Raw genomic sequence first — 17014 nt, 5'->3', positions numbered from 1 at the left:
TAATTTACATGTCTTATCTGGGACATTTACAATAGGTCGTCACCGCCATATGATGGCACAAAACAAGGGGTTTGATTTCAAATGTACATATACTCTAATACAAAAACAATCACCCCTAACGTGTTGGCTAGGTATTTGTAATGTAGGCTCTGTTTAGGTCCGCAGCTTTAAGATTAAACTGCATGCATTAGAGCCAGCTGATTACATGCTTGGATTAACAGTGATTATCAGATAAATGTATTTGTATCATTCAAATCTACGTCGAATATGGTGTTGTAATACTACTAATGTATAGTGTCCTCTAGCGCACCTGAAGGAATACACATAATTTGTCGTTGATTCGACTGGAATGATTTTGCATTATTTACGTCCATAACAACCAATTCTCAAAAGACTGAAATGAAAAGGAGACAGAAAATGATTATATTGGGTAAGTCTGATATTTCTTATTGTTTGTTACTTATTTCTATGTGTAAAAATGGATTACAATACAAACATAGTTCCACAAGCTGTATAAAGTACTTGTTAGTGCTCACAAACACACGGTGTCGCGCCTGTTAAAACAAAATCAATGGTGTCGGGGGGGGGGAATCTCGAGTGGGGGGGGGGTCTCATTCTGATGACGCAGAGTACAAAGAAACTGCCGCTGACTCTGAATACGTTAACTCCATATCCTTCATGAAATAAGGGATAGTTAGTCCATAATCCATTATTTTAGCCAATGAGTATAAGCCCCATTTTCGGTAGCGAGAAGACTCGGTTTACTCCGTATTCATCCGTAGTAGCACCTTGTAGTCGATGCTGCAGTAAATTCCGAATAATTTTTATCAAAGCTTTTACAATCTTAGAAATAAATATAGTCATACGTTGTAGGATCTAATGCCTTTAACATTAATCAAAATAAAACACGGAAGAATTCTATTTACTTTTGTCAATGAAATCGTGACGAAAATATTAAGAAAATCACACTCAGTTTTTAAAATGAACAAATAATTAATTTTCATTGGTACATAACAGAGATTGTGTCGAAAACAAATTATGGATACATGTATGAAGATTGGTGCATAGTTACATTATTTTGTCTGCTAGGGTTCGAGTCTCGGGTTCGGCCAATGTGGATATGTGAGAAAGCTTGCCAGTAGCTTCTTGTGGGTAGGTGGGGGTTTTCCGGGGTTTTCCTTGGTTCTTCCGCCACCATTTTATATGCATAGCCTATATTGTGCTGAAGATGGCTTTAAACACTACAATAACACCATTGTTCGAAAATAATATGTTAGATAATTACAAAGGGAATGAGATGCAGCATGATTTTTTTCTGATGAATAAAATGACAAAGAGAAAAATAACAGTCTTGATGAACTTGATGTGGATTAGAGCAAGGTGGGATACCGAACTGAAGTGATTAACATAAATCCCTCAGTACTTAAACCTAATATGAAGTATTAATTTCATGCAGCTACATGCATACATGCATACATACATACATGCAAACATACATGCGTACATACATACATACATACATACATACACACACACACATACATGCATGCATGCATGCATACATACATACATACATACAGACATGCAAGCATACATACATACATACATACACACACACATATATAGATACATACATACATGCATACATACATACATACATACATACAGACAGACAGACAGACAGACATGTAAACATACATGCATGCATACATACACACACATACATACATACATACATACATACATACACACATACATACATACATACATACATATACATGCATACATACAGACAGATAGACATGCATACAGACAGACAGACAGTCAGACAGTAGTAAATGCGAGATTTTAATAAATAAAGCATAGTATTACCTACAACACGAACACCTGGATATTAAAGTGATATCAAACTTATCTCTCCTTATCTTTCATCCAATCAATGAGAGAAGAAACTCTTACCTGTCCCACTTAATATATGCAAAGATTTAAACTCGTGTGAAGAAATCTACGTATGGCTTAGCCTACTTAATTAATATGTACAGGCATGTAACAATTTGCAGATATTATGATTTTCATACAATGCGTTAAACGCAATAAAGATCCTACATCTCATCTATATCGATCAAGGAATTCTACAAATAGTCTAAACAGGAATCAACCCGCCTGATTACACCGTTTTTTGGTCTCACAAATAAGTACATACATACATACATACATACATACATACATACATACATACATGCACACACATATACACACATACATTCATACATACATACATACGTACGTAAGTGCGTGCGTGCGTGCGTACGTACTTTCATACATACATACATACATGCATACATCCATCCATCCATCCATACATACATACATACATACATATATACACACACATATACACACATACATACATACATGCATGCATACATACATACATACATACATACATACATACATACATACATACATACATACATACATACACCAGATTTTACTTTTTTCTCAACCGATGGCAAATCAAAATCTTTGATAGACCATATACTATTGCAAAAAAGTAAATTCGATTTAGTGGTTAAGGCAGAAATAATAGATGATCATCCATTGAACATTTCAGATCATCTTCCTGTAAAAATAGAGTTGGTCACACCTTTAGTACACAAGGCAACAATGGCTGACGAGCATATCATTCATTCCATAAATTGGACGAAAGCCTCAGCAGAACAAATGAATAGATATAAGGAAGCAACACGCAACGAATTGTTAGCGCAAATGCATAAAGCAGAATTAGCGACGAATGTCGATATTGAAATTATTATTCAAGACACAGTAAAGATTTTACATGAAGCAGCATCTAGGTTTCTCCCCATAAAGAGGTTTTGCCCATACGCTAACCCCTATTGGAAACTATTAAACGTAAAAAAGTTTCACACGGAAATGCGGCTGAAACGCAGGGTATGGATTTCTAATGGTAGGCCAAGAGGTTGGGAATATATATCATATGCGAACTATAAGAAAGCGAAGAAATTGTTTGCAAAAGAATTATTGAAAGCTAAAGAAATATATGATAGAGAACAATTTAGTGAGCTTGAAAAGGCTGCAGAGCTCGATATTTCTACTTTCTATAAGTTTATACGGAATAAAAGAAATAAACGCGATTACATTCACGAAATCGAATCAAACGGAAAAATTGTACGCGATCACGACTCTGTTAGAGAGTTATGGGCAAATCATTTCTCCAGTTTATCACTGCCTGACAATACTTATCTGTACGATGAAAATCATTACCAGATGGTTTTAGCAGAGGTCAGAAAACAAACTAAAGAAACCTATTCACACTTTGATGAATTTGTTGATAAAATCCCCACTAGAGACGAAATCAGTAGTGCAATTAGCTCTCTCAATAAAGATAAGGCATGTGGCCACGACTGTATTGTTGCTGAGCATTTACTGTTTGCGGACCCTCCAAGCAGTGTACAATTACTTGAAATTATATTCACAAAAGTGTACGAGGCCGAGAAGTACCCGTGCCACTTTAAACAAGGTTTGGTTATACCAATATTCAAAGGAGGGGGAAAGAACAAATTAGATATGAATAATTACCGCGATATAACTATAATTCCAGTGCTTCAGAAAGTTCTAGAACAAATTATATATAGTAGACTACTTATATTTTCTAAACAGATTTCTTTTCCAAATCCGTTGCAACAGGGTTTTAGAAATAATTGCGGTAGTATCACTGCAGCGTTCTGTATCAAAGAATCTATATGCTACTATTTGGATAAAAATACTCCTGTCTATGCTACATTTCTTGATAATGCTAAAGCCTTCAACACAGTTTGGCATAACGGGTTATTCTACAAGTTGTACAGACTTGGCATCAAAGGGAAGACCTGGCGCATCATGAAAGATTCGTTTGAGAGAGTAACAAGCTCTGTTTTATATGCGGGCAAGCTGTCCAAACGCTTCGATATTATGCAGGGTGTAGGACAGGGCCGTATCTTGTCTGCCTGGTTCTTTCTTGTAATGATAGATGATTTGTTCACGGAATTAGATCACACTTTGCGAGGTCTAAATCTTGTTGATCTCCACCTGCCTTGTGTCTTATTAGCAGATGACACAACTGTAATGTCTAACTCGCGTCATTCAATGCAACAGCTGCTAGATACAATTTCCGACTATGCGAAAAGGTGGAGATTAAGATATAATGCAGATAAAAGTTGCACCATCTTGTTTACTAGCAAAAGAACGACTGGTATACCTTCTTTTATGCTCGACAAATCTCCAATTCCGGCAGTCAAAAGTAAGAAGTATGCCGGCATACCTCTAAAATACAACTTAAAACCAAACGACGCGATAAAAGAAGCATGTGATAAAGGCAAACACTTGTTAAACTCTTTATATTTTATTGGTATCAGAGATGGAGGAATGAACCCTCTAACAAGTCTGAAGATTTGGAAAAGAATTATTCTACCCTCGGTCCTATATGGATGTGAACTATGGTCAGGTATCACAAACTCAAATATAGAAGAACTTGAGTTATGCCAGAGATATGCAGCGCGACGTATGCAAGCTTTCGATAAATATTCGCCTACGGAGGCAACAAGTAGTACCTTAGGACTCTGGTCAATGGAAGCATACATAGATAGGATGAAATTGCTCCTTTTCAACCGATTATGTAAGGGCGATTGGACTTTTATCTGGAAAAAGATTTTCATTATGCGCCTATGTCAGTATCTGAACAACCCGCTAAAACAGACGGGATTTATACCTGATATTGACAAAATAACTAAGAAATATGGTATGGGAAATGTTCTTTTAGACTATGCAGAAAGTATACAAACTGAAGAAAAACTCATCTGGAATCGACATATTACTGATATTATCCAAAACCATGAAGAAACTACCTGGAGAGCAAATATGGAACTAAGGGATGATTTAATTCACTTCAGAAACATTCATTTGGACTTAAAACCAAGTAATATATGGTTTCTTGGGCGTAAATATCCATCCATGTTATGGCCTCTCTCTGAAGTAATGAAACTATATATCATGCCTGTTGGTAAAGTTATGGTATGCAAACTCTGTGGAAAAGAGACTGACGACAGAGCGAAACATCTTATTTTAGGCTGCGAAATGCTGCTTGAGGAACGAAATGTTTTCTTTGAGAGAGTGATTGACTCTTTAGAAGTGAGAGACGGGGTTAACTTATTCAATCAAGAAGACGATATATTGTTGGAGACACTTCTTGGAAGCAGGGTTGACTGCATGTCGTCTATTGACGATGACGTATCAGATAGGCTCATGTTGGTGACCGCAAACAGCATAGCTTCATTCTACAATAAAATGTGTGCCCTACTATCAACTAACATGCCCTAACATGATATTAAAAGTAAGTAGTAAATTAACATTAAATATAAACAATTAAAGGCCAAAGTCTTCTTGTCAAATCCGCAAATTTTGTTGTCTGACAGCTGTTTGTGTGTGCGTTTATGTATTTGTTTATGTATTTGTTTATGTTTATTTCCAAGAGATTTCTATATGGTTTTCTGTATTTATATATCTCATTTTGTAAACGCATTAGTTGACGATGTATATATCATGCTTGCGTTCTCGTCTATGATGTGTCTCATAATTCTATGATATGTATAATATGTATCTTAGCAACCTGATATACTCTTTGTTGTAGAGGTTACTAAGTCATTTAGACAGTCAGTCATAGATAAATGCATGCACGCACGCATACGCGCAAACAAGTATATATATGCATAAATACATGCGTCATATGAAGAAAAGAAACTACATATAGAATTACACTGTTATAAGTTTTACATTTCATTTTCGTTGCTATCTCGGACTTAATGTTAAGCACATAACACTATAGACGTATTAACTTTTCGAAATATTATCATCATCAAGCAACTGTTAAAAGATCAGTGCCATGCTCCGCCAAATGATTGCAGATTTGCATAATTGCAGGTATTGAGATATTTCGTTTTGTCAATACGGTAGCTTACACAGTATTACAATTGTATTACTACTGTATCTTTGTCACTTTTCTGTTCTATTTTATGATCTTGTATTATTCTGAATTTGTTTAATCTGATGTAATCTCTTTTTAAAGAGGAAATAAAGTCAGTCAGTCAGTCAGTCAGTCAGTCACACATATATACATACATACATACATACATACATACATACATACATACATACATACATACAGACAGACAGACAGACAGACAGACATGTAAACATACATGCATGCATACATACACACACATACATACATACATACATACACACATACATACATACATACATACATACATACATACATACATATACATGCATACATACAGACAGATAGACATGCATACAGACAGACAGACAGTCAGACAGTAGTAAATGCGAGATTTTAATAAATAAAGCATAGTATTACCTACAACACGAACACCTGGATATTAAAGTGATATCAAACTTATCTCTCCTTATCTTTCATCCAATCAATGAGAGAAGAAACTCTTACCTGTCCCACTTAATATATGCAAAGATTTAAACTCGTGTGAAGAAATCTACGTATGGCTTAGCCTACTTAATTAATATGTACAGGCATGTAACAATTTGCAGATATTATGATTTTCATACAATGCGTTAAACGCAATAAAGATCCTACATCTCATCTATATCGATCAAGGAATTCTACAAATAGTCTAAACAGGAATCAACCCGCCTAATTACACCGTTTTTTGGTCTCACAAATAAGTACATACATACATACATACATACATACATACATGCACACACATATACACACATACATTCATACATACATACATACATACATACGTACGTAAGTGCGTGCGTGCGTGCGTACGTACTTTCATACATACATACATACATGCATACATCCATCCATCCATCCATACATACATACATACATACATACATACATACATATATACACACACATATACACACATACATACATACATGCATGCATACATACATACATACATACATACATACATACATACATACATACACACCACGCTTACATACATACATTCATTCATTCATACATACATACATACATACATACATATATACATACATACATACATACATACATACATACATACGTACGTGCATACGTACATACGTACGTACGTACGTAAGTACGTGCGTGCGTGCGTGCGTACGTACTTACATACATACATGCATACAAATTTAATTTTTAAGAAATTCATAGATAATTTTTAGTTACATGTATTTCTTTACATGGAGAGCAAGCACGTGTACTGGAACACTCGTCCTGTGACTATTTGGTAGTCCCCATGTCATAGCTTTGAAGTCTGCAATACGCCCTTTTGTGTTGTAACCACAGTGGTAGATAATTATATACGATATGGTAGACAAATAACAATCGTTGAATAAAGGTTTGGGGTTTGGCTCATATAACGGTAAATTGACTTAAATGATATCATCACACATTTTCTTTTATAACTTTATCAATTTGCAAGTATATGTAATATAATGGTGTTCTAACCTAATGTAGGTCATTGTAAATACTTTTATAACCCTGGGCCAATGATCGCAAATCAAACACTCATTGAGAATGAAAATATGCAATAAATAAGGTTAAAGTGCATTCAAGAAGTACAAAGGGACCTAAAAAGAAGGCGGGATAATTTTCACCATTCCCAGAAATCCTATTAGACCTGAATCAGGATAATCTTCGTTTCAATTACTGTACAAGAGTAAAAATTATTAACAGCTTATATGTAGAATGGGTTACATTGAACTGTTGTTGTAAAATTTCAAGACTTGAATCAGATGGAAGACGGGGGTGAAGTCAATTTAGATGGTCTAATTACTGGTCAAATTTAATTTACGGTTTGTGTCTCCTGAAAGAAGAATGGATGAAAAGGATTTTTAAAACGATTAATCATTGTAGCAGTAAAAGTTGGATAATCATGGGATACCAATATCATTAGAAAACTCGTATTACATATCTGCGAGCTTGTTACAACATATTTGAACTAGAATTGTGTTTATTCAATCCATGATAGCCAATGGCCAGAAATACTCCTAATATTAATTAAATAAGCTAGCTGTCACTGATTACAAATCTTAATACAAATTAGACTAAAACCTCTCATAATTATTTCATGTTTTGCAACAGCAAAACTTGAGTCTAAAATAGTAACAAGAAATGAATGATTAAAGTTGTTTTACGTCTTTCCACAGTATATCTAATATGCAGTCAAACCTGAAAAAGAGTTCAATCAATTTTTGTCTCAGAAAGTTTAAATGAGATACAATGCAGTACTGCATTTTTATAAGAAATGAGTTACTGCACTTGCTGCGGATGTGGTTACAAAATCAGACGATAGACATAGCGGTTATTACATTTCGTGTTTGCATAAATACCTCCTAGATTGAACAGTTAGTCAATTTCTTGTTTCGTTGGTGCACTTTATGCTGCATTCGGTTTGTTGAACAGTTGGTTGTTTGGACAATGTCTCTAATTCTTAAATGATGCACCAGCCCCAGCAAATAATAAAATATTTGACACAAAAAGTTGATCCAAATATCCTTGTATAGTTTGGTTATTCTTTATCCTCTCTTTGCTCTTCCTTCTCCATCTTTTTTTCTCCCCATTTTCTACTCCATTTCTTTCATTTCACCCTCCATTTTTCAAATCTTATTTTACTGCTTGCGAGACAGTAGAACTAAAAACAGTGTTTGATCGATGGTAATAATAAAAGACTAGAAAGAAAGACGTGCTAATTGTTTTAATCAAGACAGCGAAAGAGATAATTACAGAAGGAAAATATCATTACGTGAGAATCATATGTTCATCCATGAGTTATTTAGACAAGATCATGACGCCGAAGTAACCATCGTATCTAACAGTGAAAAGAAATACGTATCGTATACCAAATATTTTATTGATGATAACAGTCTGGTTTGTAAAAGAGTTTTGGTAAATATTTGGAACAACTGGGGAAGAAATTAAGTTATTAAAACTTCACGGATACACTAGTAACGTTTAGAGGCATAACACCTAAATATTTGAAGAAAGAAATATATTAGAACGGATACACAGGTACCTTTAAAAGACTGGACGAAACAAGCTACTTCACCAGTTGAAGTTATATTCGTTTACAGTAACAGGATGCAACACTTCCTGTCCAATTAGTGTTCATTTGTAACCGATGGGATAACATTAACTTTTTTTTGAACTAGCACCTTCAAGAAGTTCGAAGTATAAAGCAAACAAAAAATGAGCAAGAAAAATATTGGTGCTTTAAAGGGTGACCTAATTTTTTTGTGGACAAACAATTGGCCCCACCCACTCACCACCACCCCCAAAAAGGAAAGAGTTAAACATTGCTTAGGCCTTATCGTCATAAGACGTATATTATTCTGACGACTAACGTCACTTAAATAATTTGTGATAACTAAGCATTATGACGACTAAGGTCCCTTTAACAAATCATGATAACTAAGCATTATGACGACTAAGGTCCCTTTAACAAATCATGATAACTAAGCATTATGACGACTAAGGTCCCTTTAACAAATCATGATGACTAAGCATTATGACGACTAAGGTCCCTTTAACAAATCATGATAACTAAGCATTATGACGACTAAGGTCCCTTTAACAAATCATGATGACTAAGCATTATGACGACTAAGGTCCCTTTAACAAATCATGATGACTAAGCATTATGACGACTAAGGTCCCTTTAACAAATCATGATAACTAAGCATTATGACGACTAAGGTCCCTTTAACAAATCATGATAACTAAGCATTATGACGACTAAGGTCCCTTTAACAAATCATGATAACTAAGCATTATGACGACTAAGGTCCCTTTAACAAATCATGATAACTAAGCATTATTACGACTAAGGTCGCTTTAACAAATCATGATGACTAAGCATTATGACGACTAAGGTCACTTAATAAATCATGATGACTAACCATTAATGCGGCTGACGAAACTGTAACAAATTATTGTGATTAAAACATTTTATTTTATGCATGGCCGTGACTTGCTGGATTTTCCAAGTAAAACAAGTATGAGAATTGAGTGGAACAGAGTGAATTACGATAAATAATTTCACTGCCTCCTCGATGACAAGATAACTGAAATTCAACATTGTTATTATTATATTCTCATGTAGCCTTGTGATAAACATGACCGCCTCCAATAAAAAACGACTCGAGTTCATAAACAACAAAATGCGAATAATATCTTTTCTTAACCATGTATTTTACTTTGAATTGGGAAGGAGAATTATCAAACTGTTTAGATTTTCTTTGTGAGTGATCCCACAACACAGCAGGACATTAACGGTAAACCGCTGAAATCGCACGGGATCTAGTGAGAAATCTGCTACTTCAGTTTGTTATACAGTAAAGCGTGCTAGCCAGTGGAAATAGATTTTTTCACTCAATCGATGAAACATATCTGTTATTCACTCTTTTCGAGCAAATATCCTCTATTTGTATGACATAACACTGAAACGTATTGCTATTTACAAGCTGCATCATTATATTCGATACAAATTATAAACAATTGAAGTGTTATAAACACGAACCAAGTTTGTCTTTTATAAAAGGACACGTGATGGAACAGCATTTCGTCGAGAAACAAATATAATGAACATCACAAAAAGTTACAAAATATTTAAAAAATTGAACATTTTCTATGCATTTGAGAACGATGGCAACATAAGAAGAAGAGAGTGTGAGATAAAAGGGTTGGAATAAGATCTACAAAACAGTCAATGAGTGTGAACTACGGTGTTAATGTGAAATACAGGGGTGTGAATACAGTGCACAAAATCAGGGGTAGGTATACATAGTACAAAATCATCAATTAGTTTGAAGAACAGTGGTAGGAATATATTGTACTAAAACCAAACAACTACAACTTGCATTTAGATATTGGAAAAAAGGTTATAAATAAGATGTCTGTTGCATATTTAGGTTATAATGTGCAGACGAACGGATTCGCCGTTTTGAACCTTGCTATAGGCATTGATACCTCGTGACTGAAGGAGCCATGTACTGTTGGTGCAACACGCTAGAAAGAAATGAAAAAAGACAAGCTGAAGTAGTAAGTGATGGGACAGTAGATATTTAAAACAGTAAATAAATCAAACACCGACATTGTCATCAAGGGTCAATGAAGTTGTTGCAGTTGTGTATTCACAACACAAATGTGAAGGAAAAAATGGTAACGGTCACAAGGGCTTTAATTTCAATTTATGAACAAATCTTTTTACAAGCAAAATATTTTATGAGATGATCAAAAATATGTTGTAACAGCAGCTTAGAAGCGATCAGCTTGTGTGATTTGAATTTGTAACGTAACATTAACAATTTTTCAGTCATATCGTATCGATCTCTGCAGTGTTACAGTTTATAGTGATGTCTAGCACTCGGGCCATCATGGCACAAACATGTAGCGTCATGTCGCACCCAGTCACATTAACCTGACACCGGACCGACCAGTCTCAGCACTAACCTCTTAGTGAGGTTAGCGATCGGCGAAGTAACAGAACAGCGATGGATACAAAATAACAGTTAAAAACTATGTAGGTGTCTCAAGATTCTCATACTTCATGCTGGTCAATCAGTCAATCAATTAAAGGATTTAAGTCGCCTACGCAACTAGTGCTTTCGCGATTGCTTAAGTCTCGAAGGTCGAGATTTTCAATTGATCGGGACTGTAGGAATGGAGCCACTACAGTCCCGCTTTTATGTGCGAATGTCGCACTTTTAATTCATGTACATGTCCGGTCGAGGAAAGGAGGTAAGGGGCCCGCGGGACGCGAAACGCTACAGGTAAGCTGTACGCCCAGAAACGGCAAAGCGCGTAAGATCAAATCAAGTCCAGTTGTACTTGTGGACAGGAATCTATTCCAGTGGTGTGTACGCCACTCGTGTAATTTTCCTAATCCTTTTAGTTGTGTAATTTCATTACTATTTTTAATTAAAGTTGGAATTTTGTGTACATGGTGTACTTTTGATTATCCGAAATGGTGTCAATCAGCTGGGTGTCAGGCACCCTATACATGTTTGGGTCACGCTGTGTTTACTTTCGGTTTTCACTTTTGATGGTGGTATACAAAGGATCGAGTTAGGGTTGTGGGGATAGATCTTTTATCGAAAGAGGTCTTCAATAGCCAAAGGAAGAACCTCATATAAATTGGCAATTTGAAAGTCGATGTCCGTTTTCTTCTTTATTCCTTCATTCCGTGTTACCCTGTTTCTTTCTTCTTCGTGCTGTTGTAGTGTTTGGCAGGATTTGTAAGGGGTGAAAAGTGTTTCGTCGATAAGGATGCATTTGTTTCAAGGTCGGTTTACTATGCCGACTTGGATCTAGGCTAAACCGATAACTGGTGCATCCAGACTGGACATCATCTTTATTCCGTACAACAGACTTCTTCGATTTCATAAGTATAAGCTTTCCACAAATCTGTTCTTCCCCCTAAATGTCTCCTCTTTTCCTCACAGCATAATTACATCAGTCTGTCCTTGGATATCAAGCATTCATTCATACCACTAGAAAGGCAACCACAATTATTCCGGTACTTTCTTTGCATTTAACGTTATATGGCTGATTTGCTCTAAGAGTTATGTGCTATTGGGTAAGATAAACTATCTAGAAAGCATACAGTTGTCTACCAGTATGGACACTGTCTGTGGTCACGTAGACAAGAGAACAGATGGAATGCTTCTTCTATTTTTGGGGTTTTCTTTTTTTTTTTACATTGTGTGCATATTTATACGCAGCAAATAAAAAAAAATTAAATTTTTTCAGAGTGATTCATCCCACTAAAGCCCCATTTTTTATACGTACTTTTCTACGTAATTTTAATGAATTCCTATAGATACTGCGATAAAACCAATGCTGTAACGAGAATAACGAAATTTGTTTCTCCGAAACAGTAATATTTTGAAGTCAGATTTATGGGAACGAACTCAAAAGACCATGTTGTATCAAATGATTGCTAAATATTTAGACCCGTTTACCCATGACGTCACTCAGCGTACGAATGAAGTAGAGCCAATTTACTCTTGAAAACGACAAAATTGTGCTGTCCGCAACAAGGGGTGGCGTTTACTGGTCTATTTTTCGTTACTGAGTGTGATGGAAATTTGTTACTTTCATAGGGCCACAGATTCACACTTTGTCATCATACCTAATTCGCATGCGTAACGTCACTCATTTAGTCTGTGTACGTAGACTATACATATATTGTCGTCGCAGACGGAACAAGACTATCATGACCCATCCTCTATTCTTGTTTTGACAATGAATTCCTCATAAATTTATTCCAGCAAGGTTTCATCCGTTTGGATATTATTTTCCTATAAAAGGAATAACTTTCTCATTTAGGAAATTAGTGCTTTTAAATGTATGCTATGAAAGGATTTTCCCTCTTTTTACTGAACTTTGTATATAGTAGAATGTATGTGTCTCCTTTAAAATTATGTTAACGTCGACCACTGTTGATGTGTGCTTACCTGTAGCTAGCCTATCGCTCTCTACTTAAAGTTCTGTGTCCGTTAAATATACGACAGCAAAATTTTGGTCGAAGCTGTTAAGAGTCATAGTCACCTTATAAATTGATATATACGATATGGTAAACATAATACACACTCGCATATCCAGAGTAGTGCAACGTCCATACGCAAATGGCGGAGGGAGGGGGTCATATAATTAATCATACTCTCGTACGAAACGATACAAATGTTTGACTTGTATGTGCATTAAAAATATCATATAACCAAAACTTTGCAGTTTTTTTTTTCTTTTTTAGGAAGAACCAAGATACACATTTCAGGTCAACAAATTAGTACATGAGTATATCAGTTAAGCTGAGCAGGTTCTCTTCCTTCACATGATATGCAAGATCATAAAAACGTTTAGCGCTTAATTGAATAAAATATACGGTTCACTTGATACAAACGTTTAGCATTAAACTGAATAAAATATACGGTTCAGCTGATAAAAACGTTTAGCATTTAATTGAATAAAATATACGGTTTACCTGACAAAAACGTTTAGCATTTAATTGTATAAAATATACGGTTCACCTGATAAAAACTTTTAGCGTTTAACTGAATAAAATATACAGTTCACCTGACAAAAACGTTTAACGTTTAACTGAATAAAATATACGGTTCACCTGATGAAAACGTTTAGCATTAAATTGAATATAATATAAGGTTCACCTGATAAAAACGTTTAGCATTTAATTGAATAAAATATACGGTTCACCTGATAAAAATGTTTCGCATTGAATTGAATATAATATACGGTTCACCTAATAAAATTGTTTCGCGTTTAATTGAATAAAATATACGGTTCACCTGATAAAACGTTTAGCACTCAACTGAATAAAATACACGGTTCACCTGATAAAAACGTTCAGCATTAAATTGAATAAAATATACGTTTCACCTGATAAAAACGTTTAGCATTTAATTGAATAAAATATACGGTTCACCTGAAAAAACGTTTAGCATTTAATTGAATATAATATACGGTTCACCTGATAAAAACGTTTAGCATTAACTGAATAAAATATACGGTTCACCTAATAAAAACGTTTAGCATTTAACTGAATAAAATATACGGTTCATATGATAAAAACGTTTAGCATTAAACTGAATAAAATATACGTTTCACCTCATAAAAACGTTTAGCATTAAATTGAATATAATATACGGTTCACCTGATAGAAACGTTACGACCCATAATTAGGTTTTGTTATAACATACTGTAAGCGAACGTAAGACATCGGATGCATTAGCAATTGTTGTCTAATAAACAGGTAGGTACTTTTGTTGAAAAAAATTTAACAATTTTTTAAAAAGCGGGAACGTGGTTGAAAAATGTATTTGTTTATAAGGCTCATAATGGGCCGGTAGATCAGGATAAGGCTTGGGTCATCAAACACAAACCGGAAATACTACAGTAGTCGCCATTGTATATACTTGTACCGTGTTTGCCAAATAGCGTCATGTGCCCGTTACACGCCATTACGACGTTCGCTACCGCGTCTTGTGGAATAAGACGAATCGTTTGTGGCTGAGACATTCTAAACTGTCTTTATTCAAGTGTGAAAGTATTAGCAAACTTTCTTTTACTTAATGTATGCAAAACGTTCCACAAGGGTACCATACTATCTTTTGGCAAAGTTCTATTTTGTTGAGTGTTTATCAGCATGTGACCGAGTTCTCTGCCATTTTCTGGCGTTGTCGCCCCTGTTACACCTTATCGATCTACTTTCCAGGTGCATTCGCGCACGTCGCAGCTCGTACTCTTTTAGAATGTATCACTGCCGTTACGACGTTTTGATTCCCTATAACAGATCAAGTAAGCCTTAGCTCACTGTCTTCGCTGATGAGTACACAATAAGCCTTGATTGGTTCCTGTTGTTGTTTCATATTCATGTACTTAATTTCTTAAAAAGAACTGAGAGCAGAAGAACCATTATTGTTCTAAATCTTTTAGAAAGCCTCGATCTGACATAGAATTTTGAAGAAAAGCCACAAATGTGTTCCGATTGAGAGAGATGTATGAGGTCAACTGTGGTCGATAAGCAAAGGTGTGTTCGCTACTTAATATTTGGAGCAAACAGCAACCCTGATCTACTGGGGTATTATGAGATGGCAGATCCTTCTCTTCGATGTTCCTAGATGGGTTTACTTTGTTTTCGAGTAAATTCGGTATTGAAAAATTCCGTATTTGCACCAATTGAAAGATTTAATACAAACCTTTTTTTATCTCCAAACTGAAGACTATAAAGAACTTATACAAGTTTAATTTGTCGATTAAGTTTCATTTTTACGTTTGCTTCCTCTTATATAAAGAGTTTAAGATACTCGAAAGTGTCGGGAAAACGGCTGCCAATATTTAATACAAACCTAGAAACAAGTCATTTCAGCCAATATTTGAATCAATTTATCTCTATTGATCTATAATTCCTATTGCGATAAAGGTATTCGAAATCTGTCACAAGAAAGGGCTTACGTTCAACAATTTAGTAGAAAGCAAATAAGGCGGGATCGATTCTGGCCTGGGTAATGGAGAATAGTCAAGGCCGTTTGTCATCCGATTTACGAAGAGAAAAGAATATTTATCAGACTCTCTACTTCCTATATAATACTTGTATCAACTTTTACCGTTCGGCATATGTGTATAGACCGGTTGTAATGTAGGTTCAATACCGATAACATCCCTAATGAAGGACCAATATAACCAAAACTGGTATCTAGTCAACAGTTTGAGTATACAGATACCCATAAAAACAGGATACCCAAATTCGGGTATGTATAGCAATTCGGTTGCCCATTTGGCCTGTAATATTGATAACATGACAAATACTACTTCAAATATAATTGATGACTCCCCATCCCCTTTCTTTTCTTCGATATATGTGCTAATCACTCCCATCTGGACTTTTCCGATAAAAATTATGATTCAGTCATACTGAATTACTCAGGAAATTGAATTTATTCTGCCACTGTATACAATGACTGTCAGAGGAAGATGTAAAATTTGAGTATCCACTAGGTCATTTACATGGGTGTATAAATACCACACCAACCTTTGAACCAGTAGTCTTGGATCCAGACCGTGTATCCACCTTCCAGCTTCGAAAGAGGTACATCTATTTTAGAGGTCAAACATAAACCTATAAACATTTTGACACACACACACACACACATACAAATCATTTAATCAGGGATACAAATATTGGCACGGACTTCGGCTATTGACAAGGATTTAGGTGATAGCATGGACGTTGGGTATTGACAAGGTTTCAGGTATTCAAATTACTTCACCGTTACGTCCACGAGAAAAATGAGTGCGGTCGAATTAAAATTCATTTTAGACTAGTTTATATTTAACAACAGGTTGACGATGACCTTTGATCATTCATCGATTAATAAATGTAGACAACATTTATGCGACACT

The 17014-nt window shown here is 35.2% G+C and overlaps 1 protein-coding gene across 2 annotated transcripts in view; it reads left to right on the top strand.

Moving 5' to 3' along the window:
* Positions 1–212: 212 nt before the first annotated feature.
* LOC149795542 (uncharacterized) overlaps positions 213–17014 on the top strand; it is a 36696-nt gene continuing 19894 nt past the window's right edge. Inside the window, exon 1 of one of the 2 annotated variants that reach the window (XM_089965350.1) lies at positions 213–430. The gene's annotated coding sequence lies outside the window, so the exon portion shown is untranslated. Of the gene's footprint in view, positions 431–16620; positions 16701–17014 lie in introns of those variants that run through there. The other variant, XM_089965353.1, reaches the window with a different exon arrangement.

Source organism: Sinohyriopsis cumingii, chromosome 7, assembly GCF_028554795.1.
Source record: "Sinohyriopsis cumingii isolate HCF-2022 chromosome 7, ASM2855479v2, whole genome shotgun sequence".
Classification (NCBI taxonomy): domain Eukaryota; kingdom Metazoa; phylum Mollusca; class Bivalvia; order Unionida; family Unionidae; genus Sinohyriopsis; species Sinohyriopsis cumingii.
This window is presented reverse-complemented; position numbering and strand designations above follow the sequence as displayed.